At 42.3% G+C, this 14,729-nt stretch overlaps 1 pseudogene; it reads right to left on the bottom strand.

Moving 5' to 3' along the window:
- Positions 1–6,722: 6,722 nt before the first annotated feature.
- On the bottom strand, positions 6,723–13,160 carry LOC114693883 (annotated as a pseudogene).
- Positions 13,161–14,729: the final 1,569 nt, after the last annotated feature.

Below are 14,729 nucleotides of genomic sequence, written 5' to 3'. Positions count from 1 at the left end.
CTTGCTCCCCATGGCTTGCTCAGCCTGCCTTACCACTCAGTACCACCTTCCAGGGGTGGCACTTCCCAGTGTGAACTGGGTCCTCCCCCATCAGTCCTGATCACAATGTCATCAGTCTGGTGAAGGCATTCTCTCTATTGAGGTTTATTTCCCCAGCTGACGTTTCCTTGTGTTAAAAACCAACCAGGACAACCCCCTTGTCAACTTAACATACCCAGTCCATCACCATCACATCAACCTTTCCTCTCTTGTCTATCCTCAGGGTTTCATGTTAATGCCAATATCCACAATGTAAAACCATTCCAGGGAGGACAAGGGTCGGGGTGGGGTGGGGAGAGCTTAGGGGAGCAGGAGGTTCTAGCTGGATCAGGAACAGAGTGGGAGAACAAGGAAAGAGATACCATGATAAATGAAGACACCATGGGAATAGGAAGAAGCAGAGTGCTGGGAAGGTCCCCAGAATCCACAATGATGACTCCACCATAGACTACTGGCAATGGTCAAGAGGGTGCCTGAGCTGACCTTCTCTGGTGATCAGATGGCCGAACACCCTAACTGTCATGATAGAACTCTCATCTAGTGACTGATGGAAGCAAATGCAGAGATTCACGGCTGGGTCCCAGGCAGAGCTCCAGGAGTTCAATCAATGAGAGAGAGGAGGGATCTATGAGCAAGAGATATCGAGACCATGACTGGAAAAAGTACAGAGACAACTAGCCAAACTAGCGGAAACACATGAACTGTGGACCAAATAGCTGAGGAGCCCCCATGGTACTGGACTAGGCCTCTGGATAAGTGAGACAGTTGTTTAGCTTGAACTGTTTAGGAGGCCCCCAGTGGAGCCGGGACCTGTCCCTAGTGCATGAGCCAGCTTTTTGGAGCCTAGTGCCTATGATGAGACACTTTGCACAGCCTTGGGTGCAGGGAGGAGGGTCTTGGACCTGCCCCCACTGAATGTACCAGGCTCTGCTGACTCCCCAGGGGAGACCTTGCCTTGGAGGGGGTGGGAATGGGGATGCCTTAGGGGGAAGGCTGGGAGGTAGGAGAAGGGAGACAAGGAAATCTGTGGTTGATACATAAAATGAATAGAAAATCTTTTAATAAAAATTTTTTTTTAAAAATCCAACTTTGAAGAGTCACCACTGTCTTTAAAAATTGAAATGCTTTAAAAATCCAGTCTCTTTAAAGAATCCAAAATGTCTCTAAAAATTCAAAGTCTCTTAACTGTGGGCTCCTATGAAATAAGAAATAAATTACACACTTCTTATGCCAAGATGGAAGAACCAAGGCACAGCTACAATCAAAGCAAAGCAAAACAGAACTCCTACAATACTAATTACTGTAGCTCAATGGCCCACTTCCGGAATCCATGCATCGTCCTCTGGGAGCCAGAGGTCTTGGACAGCTCCACCTCTCTGGCTCTCCCATCCACAGCACATATAACTCATCGCATAGGCTTAGGGCATCCCCATACCACAGCTGCCGCTGTTCTTTGTGGCTCTTCAATGGTACTGGCATCTCCAAAATGCTGGGTTTTCCCTGCGGCCTTAACCAGTAACTTCTCCTGCGCTCTCTTCAGGACTCTGACCCGGCCAGGTGGCACTAAGTCTCAATTTTCTCTATGTTCCCTGCAATCCTGGCTTCCAACTGAGGCTGCACTTTACTAATGGCCTCTCACAGTGCCAAGCCTTAGCTGATCTCCATGACCCCTTCATGCCTTCAAAATCAGTACACCTGGGGAACTCTCACATGTTACTAATTTCAGATGCCAGCCAGAGACAACCTTGGCCCACTTTGACCATGACTTCTGCATGCCGACTGTGAGGAATTAACTCCCAGAAGATTTCACTCTTATGATGCTGGGCTCTTAATCACAGCTGACTCTTCAGCCTCAGTGACCAGAAGACAGATCCTTAATTCAAAATATCACATGAGAGGCCCCAGTAGAGTCTTTAAGGGCCTCTCGAATCTCCCTCTGAAACTTCACAGCCAGGCCTCCATCGTCTGCTCTGCTCCCAGCTTTAATCTTACAAATTCCCACAAGAGCTCATTAAGCTCTGAACACATAGCAGCTTTTCAAGCGCAGAGTTCTAAAATCCTTCACGATCCTCCCATGACAACTTGGTCAGGTCTGCCATGGCATTAATTTACTCTCTGGTACCAATTTCTGTCCTAGTATAACTTTCTGTGGTTGTGATAAAGATCATGACTAAAAGCAACTTTGCCAGGGAGGAAAGAGTCTATCATCCCCGCTCACAGGTTACAGACTCTCATAAAGAGGAACCTGGGCATAGAAACTGAAGCAGAGGCCGTGGAGGAACACTGTTTGCTGGCTGGCTAGCCTGGACTTGCTCACCATTTTAATGCCACACAGGATCATCTTCCCAGTACACTATGACATGGCCCTCAGTGGCCTTGGCCCTCCCATATCAATCAATATTTAACAAACCGCACAGGAAATGCGATGGCCTCGATCTCTCAATTGACATTCTTCTTCCACAATGATTCTAGATTGTGTGAAGTTGACAAAACCCAACCAGAACATTTTAAAAAAGAAATTTATTTAAAAGCAATTCTTTATGTACATACATATATAATATATTACCATTTATTAATGACAAAGCAAATTTATATACTGAGATGGATGTGTTCATTTATTTTTACAAGAAGAATTAGATCTTGGCTGAAAGTTTGATATTATAGGACACATAGCATCTCTTGCTAACTACTTGCAGTCCCAGGAGCACTCTCAGATCTACTGACATCAGGGAGGCTGCATGGTGTGTGGTATGGACACTCGTGTGACCCAGAGTCTCCTCCACTCCAGGGATGTCATCCGGCACTCACTCAAGTTGCCTGCCTTCCTTCACAAGAAGGATGCTCGGGTGTTTCTGATATTCAGCTTGAATGCCATGCGCACCTCCTGCCTCGAGGGAGCAAGCACTGGGGACCGGGCCTCTAAGGGCAGCACACTGGTCCGCGAAACATTTGGAGGCTCCTAGAGATCTCAGATCCCAGAGGTCTTCTCTGCCTTCAAGCACCTTCGACTCCTTCCTAAATCTCCGCTTGGATATCAAAACGGCTCCGAGTGTGAACGAAGCCTTGGAGACTTTAGCGCAGGCTGAAGAGCTGTGTGCAGAAAATGCCTGTCTTTGAGACAGTTGTCAGGAAAATGATGTCGCTTCCAAGACCCCTGTCTGTGCAACGTGCCTCCTGTTGATGTTGAAAGGCTTCTTAGACTTCACGGGTGACAAAGTGTCGGGGGAGTGGGTACCTGAGTACCTTGACCTGCAGCCATTCATGTCAGAACCGAATAGAAGACCATTGGTGTATACCCTCTACGCTGTGATGGTCCATGTCGGTGTGACTTGTCTCAGAGGACGTTACTTCCGTTTTGTCAAAGCTGGCAATGGCGGTGGTATAAGACGGATGATTCTAAGGTGGCAAGGTGTGATGTGACTTCTGTCCTGAGGAGGCTGCCTGTGTGCTCTTCGACATCCAGCAGACTGATCTCAAAAAGGACAGTGTCACTGCGCCGGTAGGCAGAGTAAATAAGGCTCTTGGCCCCTGAATATCAGGTTGAGAAAACCCAGCAGAGAAAGATCAACGGAGGCTCTCACATGGAAACTGCAGAGCCACAGGGACACCGGGAGAATACAGCAACCGAAGAAATCTCCCCGGACCGCTGGAAAGCCCTCCAGGAACACAGCAGCTCGAAGCCTGTGCTGAATCGCACTGAAACCGCTCTGCCAGCCAACGCAGATTCACCAGTGCAGACACAGAGGGCACCGGGGAAGAGCGGTCCTGACAAGGAGAATTACCCTTGTTGCCATTCCTCCAGGCTCCTGTCTGCTGCGGGCTGGAGGTGGGGTAAGGGAGGGAGACTAAGAACAAGGGCAGGGGGCCTGGCTGTTCACTAGCTCTCATTCCTCTAGCTGACACCCAGAGAAACAGAGGGGAGACCCTTGGATCAGGAATGGATTCGCCCATCAGGCAGGACAGACTGTCTCACCCTTCAGGTGGTCTCCATTCGTCTGCTGTGGACTTGCCTGCTCCCCGCTGAGCCCCAAGAATGACAGATTTGAATGTAGAAGAAACTATTCAGGGTCTTGATAAAAGTTAAACCCTAGAAAGCTCCAGGATTCTTGGAGCAGTCTGCAGCGCCCTCTGCTGGAGTTCATCGGCTTTGAGCAGGGTAGATTTACTGCCCACGAGCTTTTGATTGAGGATTTCGATTCAGCCAGTGATGCATTTGCCAAATCCAGGTTTGATAAATATTTCCTGTAAAAATTTTCTCTTGAATTTGCTGTGTGGAACACATTATAGGGATTTTTTTGATTCATTGTACTTGAAATGCAATTCTTTTGACCAAATAAATTCCACTACTTGACACTGCCAGTCTTAGATTTTGCAGTGAATGCAAACTGATCCTGGCCTCATAGATGTTTTCCCATGGTTTTCTTTAGATAGGTATATTTCTGAGACATGAATTACAATGAGTGAAAAGTTTACCTGTTAGAAATAATGTGAAGAAAAACAAGAGGATTCGAGTTTACTTTAAAGAATGTCTGTCTTGGAATAGCAGGGCACAGGCACTCTGATGCTATGAAGCAGAAGTGGGAAAAGTGTAGGTGTAGGAGAGGAAAGAGGAAGGGTGTTTGAAGATGCTGGCCGTGAGGCGGCAGCTAGAGAGACAGCTCTGAGATTAAGCGTACTGACCACACGAGAGAGCCACACAGTTAGCGCAGGTGCAGGTGAGCCAGTCCTGAAACTGTGACCATGGGAAAACTGTCCCCATTTCCCATCTGGCAGACCAACCCTACAGATGCCCAGGCCCAGGGTTATGACTCGCAGACCCGAAGTTACAGGATCTCCACAACACAGGGCGGCAGCTGGATGTCCAGGAAGAGTCCTAGTGTGGTCCCAGCATCGAACACGTAATGTTGACCAGGGGCCTCGAACCAGACCAATGACTCTTTGCAATGAACGCTTGCAGGTAGAGATGTGGTCAAAGGGGTATATGGAGTGACTTGTTGGGTCACACTGCAGCTTCCATAACGAAAGTTTTAATTCCTTCCCTTTTAAAAATTTCTCATTTTATTCTCTTCCCTTTTTCACTTGAATTTTTTTTATTGGGGGGGGGATTGATGTGCAGTGGCAGAGAGCAGATGCGAAGGGACAAGGAATGAATGGGATCAAGATACGTGATGTTAAAAACACATAACATAAATGTAAAAGAAAAAGGACCCAGATCTGATTCTCAGCACCCACACTGCCCCTCACAACTTTCTGTAACTCCAGTTCCAGGATCAACTACCTCTTCTGACCTCTGCAGGCACTGGACACACATGATGCATGGACATACACACAGACAATAACCCCCACACATAAAAATCAATCAATCAATCAATCAATCAATGAATTAATAGTCGGAGACAATCCTTTACAAATCCACTTCTGCGTTGAGGCCTGAGCCAGAGGGAGGTATTGCTACATTCAGCTAAGGTAAATGAGACCTGTGGAGAGACACAGTCAGAGGAGGAGGCTGTATCAGGAAGGGCACCGACAGCCTGTGCCTACAGCACTTTACCAGATTTACAGTAAAGTGTTAGTTCTTGGTGGGAATATTGTTTGTCTGGGTAAGTGTAAGGCGTACATAATCTGTAAATGACCACGCCGTGTGTTCAGAGGAGCAAAACGTCAAACTGTTAGCTTTGAACTTCTACTTTTGAAGGATTTAAAAAGTAAAAATTTAAAATTTTTAAATTTAAACAAAAAATGGGTTAAAAAATTTAAATTAATCAATAAAAATTTTATTTTTCTATTGATTAATTTAAAATTTCTATTTCTATTGATTAATGAAGCTGGAAGGTTTTTTAGCCTCTTCCATTCATTTTCAGCCTCTCTCTCTCTCTCTGTCTCTGTCTCTCTATGTCTCTCTCTGTCTCTGTCTCTGTCTCTCTCCCTCTCTCTCCTTCCTTCTCCTCTCTCCATCCTCTCCGTTTTCCTTTCTACTTTCCCATGTTTCTGATTCATTTCATACACTTGACGTCTTCATGTATTATGCCAAATCATTTTCTCCTGGCCTTACGCCAGTCCTCTCCCCTCTCCCTAGTGATCTCTTCTCTCCACTCTGATATGATCTGGAAACCCTCCATGTCCTGTTTTTAATTTATTTGTTCCATTTGTAGATTTAACGATGACTTCTATCTTCATTGTTGCCAGTTGTTAATCTATTGAGTTTCGATTATAGTTGGAAAAACATTTTTAATTTAAAAAAAAAGTATTGGTTTTTCCAGATAAGGTTTTTCAGCATAGTCCCAGGTATCCTGGATCTCCCTCTGTAGATCAGGCTGGCCTCAAATTCACAGAGATCTGCCTGCCTCTGCCTCCTGAGTGCTGGGATTAAAGACGTGTGCCACAACTGCCCAGCCTGGAAATAGGATTTAAAAATTGTTCTTAGTTTTATTTTATGTTATTTGTATTTAGCCTGCATGTATTTATGTATGTGTAACTTGTGTATGTCTGGTACCTGTGAAGTCAGAAGAGAGTGTTGGATCCCTGGAACTGGAGTTAGAGATGGTTATGAGCCAACCTGTGGTGCTAGGAAACTGAACACAGGTTCTCCAGGAGAGTAACCATTTCTCCAGCTCAAAGGGAGGTTCTCATATTTAAATATTTGCTTAAATTTGGAAATGTCATAAAGAAAGGATATCCGAGCATATTTGAAACCTATATTTAGTTTTATTGGCAAGCTGACTAGAATCTGGTTAAAGAGCTGGAAGCATTCAGTGTGAAGATTCTATTGCTTTGGGGGCACAAGCCTCTCTGCGTGGTGTTCACCATGGCTTTATTTGATCTTGCTCTTGAGGGTTCTTTAGTAGTCTGAAAAGATAACTGGTGTCGGATTGGTACGAGAACCCACCACATCCTGCAGCATTTCCATTTTCTTCGGCAAGCACCGATTTCATCTTCTATGACTTTGCAAACGTCTCGTCTGCAAATGCCCTCCAGATAGAGACAGTGTCTCTCGGAAGCACCAAAGCCACTTCTAACTGCAGAGAAGAAACCAGGGAAGCAGTTAGCCCAGTGTGTAAATGCCAAAGCATCAATGACCTTGCATGGGAGGACATCATAATTCTGGGCTGAGTACCTCTTTCTGTGAGGAAAGGAAGCCAGATCAAAGATCCCCTTTGCAGCTCCTCCACATTGACCCTCTCTCCCTTCTCCTAACAGCTCACTTATCCACAGCTTTCTCCTTGATTTCCTTACAAATATGTGGAAAGTCTAGATAAAGCTTCAGACGTTACTTTGTTAAATATCAGACTGAAATGAGGACAGAGACAAAATAGATGCCCTAAGTATACTGATGTCTTCATGGGCTTTTTATATAAAATGTCAACACATTCTTGCTACTCACCAAACACTTTTCTTTATAATAATAGAACAGTACAAATGACATAAAGAGTCCCTTATTTATACAGTGGTTACAATTGATTGGGAAATCTAACCATACAAAAAACAAAAACAAACAAACAAACCATGGAGTAATGAGGTAATTCAAAACGTGGCAAATGTTTCAGACAAAATAATACAGTAATGAATCAGATATAGCCTGGGGGATAGAATTGGTAAGATGGACATAGACCACTTTCTGAGGTCATGAAAACAATAAGCAATTATCCCAGTCAAAGTACAAAGAACACACAGGACAGCGAGAACTGTCTAAGACCCAGACTAAGACTTGGATGGATGGAGCAGATCAGAATAAGTCAGGTGAGATTAAACACAGGATTAAGCTGTACCAGGCTTGTGGACCACGGTAAGGTGAAGATTCACACCTCTAATGTGTGGTTGCCTGACCTGATCTTGATCTCCCTTCATGACACTTATGGCAGTTGTCTCAACGTTTACTGTTCTCACTTTTTCTTGCCTTCTTTCCCTCTCTCCCTTTTGAGGGGCAGAATCGAGGTTTCATAGGAAAACAGTAAGGTAGTCAGTTGTGGTGCTAGTCTATGCTAAGCTAATATTCCTATTTTATTATTTTTAATTGATATATACATATAATGCTATACAGCATGAGGTTGTATATTATTAGTCCATATTGTGGAATCACTGTTTCCATTGGTGGGGCTGTCTGTGTGTTGGAGCTGGTGTCTGTGGTACCGATATACACTGGGAGAAAGTTAACTCCTTATAGCAGTGACTATAAATTTTACATTTCAGGTAGACTTTGACCACTGGTGTACATTTGACACTCACCACAGTGGCTTTAAAATCTGTGCATGAGTGAGTTCACTATGGTGACTGATTTAGTAACTGGTGCAGAGGTGCTGTGGGATGTCTTTCTGTATGATGTGAATATGTGTTGCTCTGATTGGTTGATTAATAAAGCTATATGGCCTATGGCAAGGTAGCTTAGAGGCAGACAGGAAATATAGGCAGATAGACAGGAAGAAGAAAAGAGAGGAGAGAGATGCCAGACTGCCACCCAAGGAACAACATGCCAACAGATCAGTAAGGCCATGGAACATGTTGCAAAACATAGATTAATAGAAATGGGTTAATTTAAGATATAAGAGCTAGCTAGCAAGAAGCTTGAGCCATAGGCCATCCAGTTCATAATTAATATAAGCCTCTGTGTGTTTACTTGGGTCTGAGTGGCTGCAGGACCAGGCGGGCACAGGAAAACTTCTGACTACACAGGCATGTGCAGAGAGCTGTTAGTTCATGAACTCTGCTTGTGAAGAAGCTCAATATATGAATGGCTCAGTATTTGAGGAGTGAGTGAGTATAGGTAATAAGAAAAAGAGCTGGGTTCTGGTATTGGGCCCAGTTGGAATGTTTGCAACACTGATGATCAAAGACATGATCCTGGTAGGAGAGTTGGTAGCTCCAGTCTTGGAGTGAAACAATGGTGCCTACTTCTTTGTAGAGGTGGCTAAGGTGAGCATCATCTCTCTGTTTCCATATCCCTGGAGAATTGGTTACCGGTTACCCCAATGGCAGAAGATACCAGTGTCCTTTGCAGAGCAGGCTGCTTGAGGACCACGAGTGTCGCTAATAATGGTGATGTCTGCTTTTCATTTTCGCTCATGGCCATCTCTTGCAGTCTTTGGGTGCCAATCTCACAGAAACCCGTTCTGTGTGAATAATAAGATTTTCCTTTCCTTTTTTCTCCACTGTGCTCCTGGGCATCCTTAAATGGCCCTGGGGCCCTCACAGGATACTTTGGTTAAACAATTGTTATAAGTATCACGTGTGTGTGAGAGTGGATGGAAGCCCTCCTCTCCATCTTCATGGAATCACTGCTCCAAGCTGAATTCTGGTCTTTCTTCATGTTTGTTCGACTTGGAAGGAAGCAGGAGTTGCTTTTTCTCTCCATGTTTTGTCCTGAACCATCTACTTCAGAGGTTAAGTGTATCTTAGTCATAGACTACCAGTTTTCTGTGCCTGTCGTGTGTCAGGGGTGGCATAGAAAAAACATGAAAATACTATAGATGAGAGAAAGAATAGGCAAGCATGAAGAATATAAACTATAGACAGAAAATGTTGAAAAAGCAAACAAAATGTTAATGACAGATTATATAATGTGACAGGAGGAGAATTGTGAAAAAAGAGACATATTTAAATTATTTACCCAGACAGCAGCACTGAAACCAGAGACTGATATAACTATGGCAAATCACAAAAGGAAAGCATAAGAGGGTCAACATTTCCAGGGTTTCAATAAGAAGTCATGTAGAAACACAACCCCAGTCAATCAAGGCAGAACTTAGGAGATACTCTATAAATGCCAATTAATTATAAACATGAAAAAAGAAATATAAGGTAGCAAATACTCTGAGACATAATTTATAACACGGGCCCAGCAAAAATGAAGGTAAATATAAGTGTGCTCGTAAAAGAAATGTCAAAAAAGTATCTATCTATTGTTGTAGAATTGGGTTCTCAGGAGTTCCACCTTCCAAGAAAAAAATTAAGTAGGGGCCTAAAAAAGTAGGTCAACATTAAAAGCATTGACTGCTCCTCCCAAAGACCTGGATTAGGTTCCCAGCACCCACATGGTAGCTCATAGCCATCTGTAACTCCAGTTCCAGAGGATTCAATGTCCTCCTCTGGCCTCCATGGGTACTGCATGCATGTGGTGTTCCGACAAATTCAGGCAAACCCTCAGACATATAAAATAAAAATAAATACATCTTTAATAAAATTGAAATGCTTTACCAAGTCATATGCAAGAAAGAAAACACTAAAGAATGATCATGGAGGAAACAATGTAATGTAGACCGTTTTCAGAGCTGAGTTCAAATTCTGTGTTAATACCACTAAATTGATTATATTAACAAGTGTTCTCCAACATTTGTAGATCCAGAAAGAGCAGAAATAAATGCTACTCAGTTTGGGATATAAAAAGTTACAAAAGCAATTGTTCTCTTCCTAAGAAAGAGCACAAGTTGGACAGTGCTTTTAAAATAGATCCTGGGTTTAGAGCTCACTGCAGGAGCTGAGGACTTAGTGGAAACTAACTGAGGTTTGTCCAGCTAAAGGGAAGAGACTGGCAGATGTTTTCATGTGTGGTTGATTGGCAGGAGAAAGAAGCAGCTCCCGTTGGCAGGAATGAGAAGAGAGTCCTAGATTTCAAACGAACATCTGAAGGTAGGGCGATGTGTTTTTTGTTGTTGTTTTGTTTTGTTTGGCTTTTTTTTTTTTTTTTTCCAATACAGGGTTTCTCTATGTAACAGCCTTGACTGTCCTGGAACTGGCTCTGTAGACCAGGCTGGCCTCAAACTCACAGAGATCTGCCTGCCTCTGCCTCCCAAGTGCTGGGATTAAAGACATGTGCTACCACTTACAAAACTAATTTTTGGCTGGGGAGTCACTACAACATGAAGAACTGTATTAAAGGGTTGCAGCATTAGGAAGGTTGAGAACCACTGTTTATAAGATACATAGGGCAACTCCATGTGGTGGGCGCGGCAGGGGCTATTCCAATTTGAGGTCTAATGGGAGACTATTAAGACCTTACTTGGAGTCACAGATCACAACCTCCACCCCTGTAAAGGGAACATGGGGGCTGAGAGAAAAAGTTCCTCTCTCTTTAGTTACAAACAGGCACATAGACAGACTGGTAAGATTTGATGAGAGCAGAAGACAGGACACACTGTGGGTATGAGGCACCTGGTACCCGAAATAGCCTGAGAGACAGGAACTCCAACAGAGTCCCTTTGAGGTACAGCAACAGAGAATCCCTGATGATAAGTGGAGATCCAAGAGGCCCCCCCTGGCATGGTGGCCACAGCACTCCAGTGGCAGAAACCACTCATAGAGGAATATGAAAAAAATATGAGTTCTATTTTAGACATATTAATTTTGAAATCAAACATCTAAATAGAGAGTGCCATTGGATCGTTCATTCCAAGACTAAAGTTCATTCCAAGTTCTAAAGAAAAGTCCAAGAGACTAGCTAAGTCCTTTAACAAGTGAATGGCTGGACTAGAGGAGAGGACCAGGCACTGAGCCCTGGGCTCCCCTCCAAAATCACCGAAAAGATGAGGAAGCAGCGACAGAAACTGAGGAGGAGCCATTCATGAGGTAGACTGAGAAATCAAGTGAAGCTTCCCTTCTGGAATATTCGGTTGAATATTATAAAGAGGGAAGGGGCTGACTTTGGAAAAGTCTGTTAACAATGATAAATGGCCGGTTGGCCAAACAAGGTGATTATTAATGCCTTCTGTGGGGAGGAAGAGGAAGCTTTTTTTTTTTTTTTAATGAGTGGTAAAGACAAAAGCAATTTCAATAGCAGAGTGGGAGGCTTAGGGGGAATGTTTTGATAGGATTTAAGAGAATGAAAGGAGATGATTTCAAGAGCAAGAGTACAGATCATGATTTTTTCCACAAAATGGAACAGGAAAAGCAAGACAGTTTTGTTTTGACCAGATAAACATTCAAGTATTTGTATCTTAATGGTGATAAACCAGTAGGAATATGATTAATAAAATCACTGATATAATGAACTGCAGCAGAAAGATCCCCAAATTCACAAGAGGAGGTGGATATATTACACACATTTATAATAAATCTTCCAGCTTTTCTTTGAGTGTTGGAAACACTTATTGTGAAATAGCTATTTTAAGTATGTTCTAATCTTTTCTCGATCCATATTACCAGATTACTATGAAGTATGCTATTCTTTCAATAAACACCTTTTCTGTCTTGTTGATCTTTTGGTTCCTTTCTTGTATTTGTTAGCTCCTTTCTGATTTATTCTTTGGATTTATCGTGATATCTCTTCTAACATCCCTCTAATGCATGTTCAGCCTACTAAATTTTTGAAGTTGTTTGCCATTCTTTACATCCATCTTACGTTTTCAATTATTGCACATGAACCCATTCCACACTAAGCCATTGCAACGTTGTGTCTTTGCTTATTATTAGTCTGTAGTTGTCCCCTTCTCATCCCATGGTCTATTTTGCAAAGCATTTTTCATGGATAACAACTTTCACAAAGCGTATTACTTAGGGAGTTGTTGGTTTATATTTTGACCCATTTTACAAAGCCAATAAGCTCCCTCGATAACTTCCTATTGGCCAACAGGGACTCTCAGACTTTTCACTTGTTTGGAAATAATCACTTGGTAGGTTTGTCTCCCCCACTCCCCAACCCCCACCTCCATCAAATTTCTAGGTCTTTGTGACCGTCTCCCTGATGAGATTCCATCCTTCTCTTCTGACAGAGTAGATGTCATCATGGATGTTCCTGCCAGTGTCCTAGAAGATTTAGGCATCTACAGAGAACTCCCCATGCCTTGTAAGGAACCTGGAGACACAAAGAAAGGATATAGTACAATGTGATCGCATTTGGCATTTGGGTTAATGGCAATGGATGTCTAGTTTACTCTGACATAATCTTAGTGGAGCTGTTGATATTGTTTTCTGAACCTGTGAAATTAATTAATTTCTGACCTACCAGAAGAGACTTTTAAACTGAAGACCTTCCCCTCTATAATTAGCCATCAACTTACCTGGAGGTAAGAGGGCCAAAAGGAAGAGGAGAGTGTGGAGGAGCAGATGGAATCTCATGGCTGAAAGGTCTGTAATGTGATGATGTAGCGATCTGGTGGAGTCTGAGGTCTTGGAGTATGGCAGATGCAGAGCTTTTATGATGGCCCTAGGTCTGTGGTTTGTTCTTGACTAGCAGAGCCTAACCAAAAGAGAATAACTCATTCTCCCACACCAAATCTCCAGGCACACAAAAGGACATAAATGGCAATAACTTGATGAGTGAGAAAACAGTAGACCCAAGATAGCCAATGTAGTCACTGAGGGAAAGAACAAAGTCAAAAAACAGACAATACCTAACTTCAATACTTTCTGTAATATAAATTCACAATAATCCAGATGTATCACAAAATAGTACATCAATGCATCAATAGAAGAAGATGAAAGTCCCAGAATTAGACTTAGAAAAAAATGGTTGCTTTTTTTTGACAGAAACCAAAGGTAACTCAGTGGGAAAAAAAATACATTTCTCAACAAATAGTGCTACAGCAAAACCTGAAACCCACGTTTAGAACTATGTATCTAATACATACCTTATAACTGTCACAAAAATTAAGTTAAGATAAATGGCATTTTGCAACATAAAACACAGAGTGGTGTGGTGCCTGGAAAATAATGTTGGAAAGTATCTAGGTGACCTACAATTTAATGCTGACTTTTTAAAAGATAAAATCTCAAAAGCATGACTTATAAAAGATAAAATTGACATCTAAGACTTCATTAAAATTAACAACTTTTCTTATGTAAAAGACATTCTTAGGAAGATGTGAGGAGAAAGGATACTGGGAAGAAAGCCTTTATAAAATACCTAATACAATTCTGGTATCCAAACTATACAAACAATGTCTACAAACTGGTAAGAAAGCAGGCGACACAAAATCAGATCAAAAGAATGAAGAGGAGTCTTGCCAGAGATGGGCAGTAGGTAAATCTGCAAAAAGAAAAGGGAAAGAAAACTCACTCAGCATCATACTTTATTGCAATTGGGTTATTAAAGAAGAATCCCATTACACACCAAATGCCCCAAACCTGTAACACTAGCCCTATCAGAAATGGTGTGAAGAAAGAGGAATTTCACTCATTATAGGACACCAGTACAACTTTGCCATTAAGTAAAAGTGATTAGCAAAATTTATTTTTACCATGTTAATCCTTGGAATCTACCTAAATAGGAAGTTTTATACCCATACAAAACCTGCACATGAACTATAATAAATAGCAACTTTTTATAACTGTTCAAAATTTAAAAAGCTAACAAGGTATTTTCTAATATACATCCTGATCTAAATCAGGAAGCATTTAGAGTCCAGTGAGACATGACTAAAAAAGAACCACTCCAGGACACATTATAATTAAAATAACAAAAATTCAAGACAAAGGAGAAATTAAAGGTTTGAAGAAGAAAATCCAAGTCACAGATAAAGACAAACTGATCATAAACAAAACCCAGTTTCTCACCGGAAGCTTTAAAACTCCAGAGGATGTGAAATGATGTGCTTCAAGCTCTGCTAGAAGATGACAGCCAAGCTAAAATACTACAGCCTTCAAAACTGAAGGAGAAGTAAAGACTTTCCAAAAGACACACAAACGAAGACATTCTTAAGCACTAGACTAGCATCGCATAAAATACTGGGAGAAATCTAGACCCAAAAGAAAAAGATGAACAC

This window comes from Peromyscus leucopus, unplaced genomic scaffold (genome assembly GCF_004664715.2).
Source record: "Peromyscus leucopus breed LL Stock unplaced genomic scaffold, UCI_PerLeu_2.1 scaffold_243, whole genome shotgun sequence".
Classification (NCBI taxonomy): domain Eukaryota; kingdom Metazoa; phylum Chordata; class Mammalia; order Rodentia; family Cricetidae; genus Peromyscus; species Peromyscus leucopus.
Note: the sequence above shows the minus strand (reverse complement) of the source record. Positions and strands in the feature narration are given on the sequence as shown.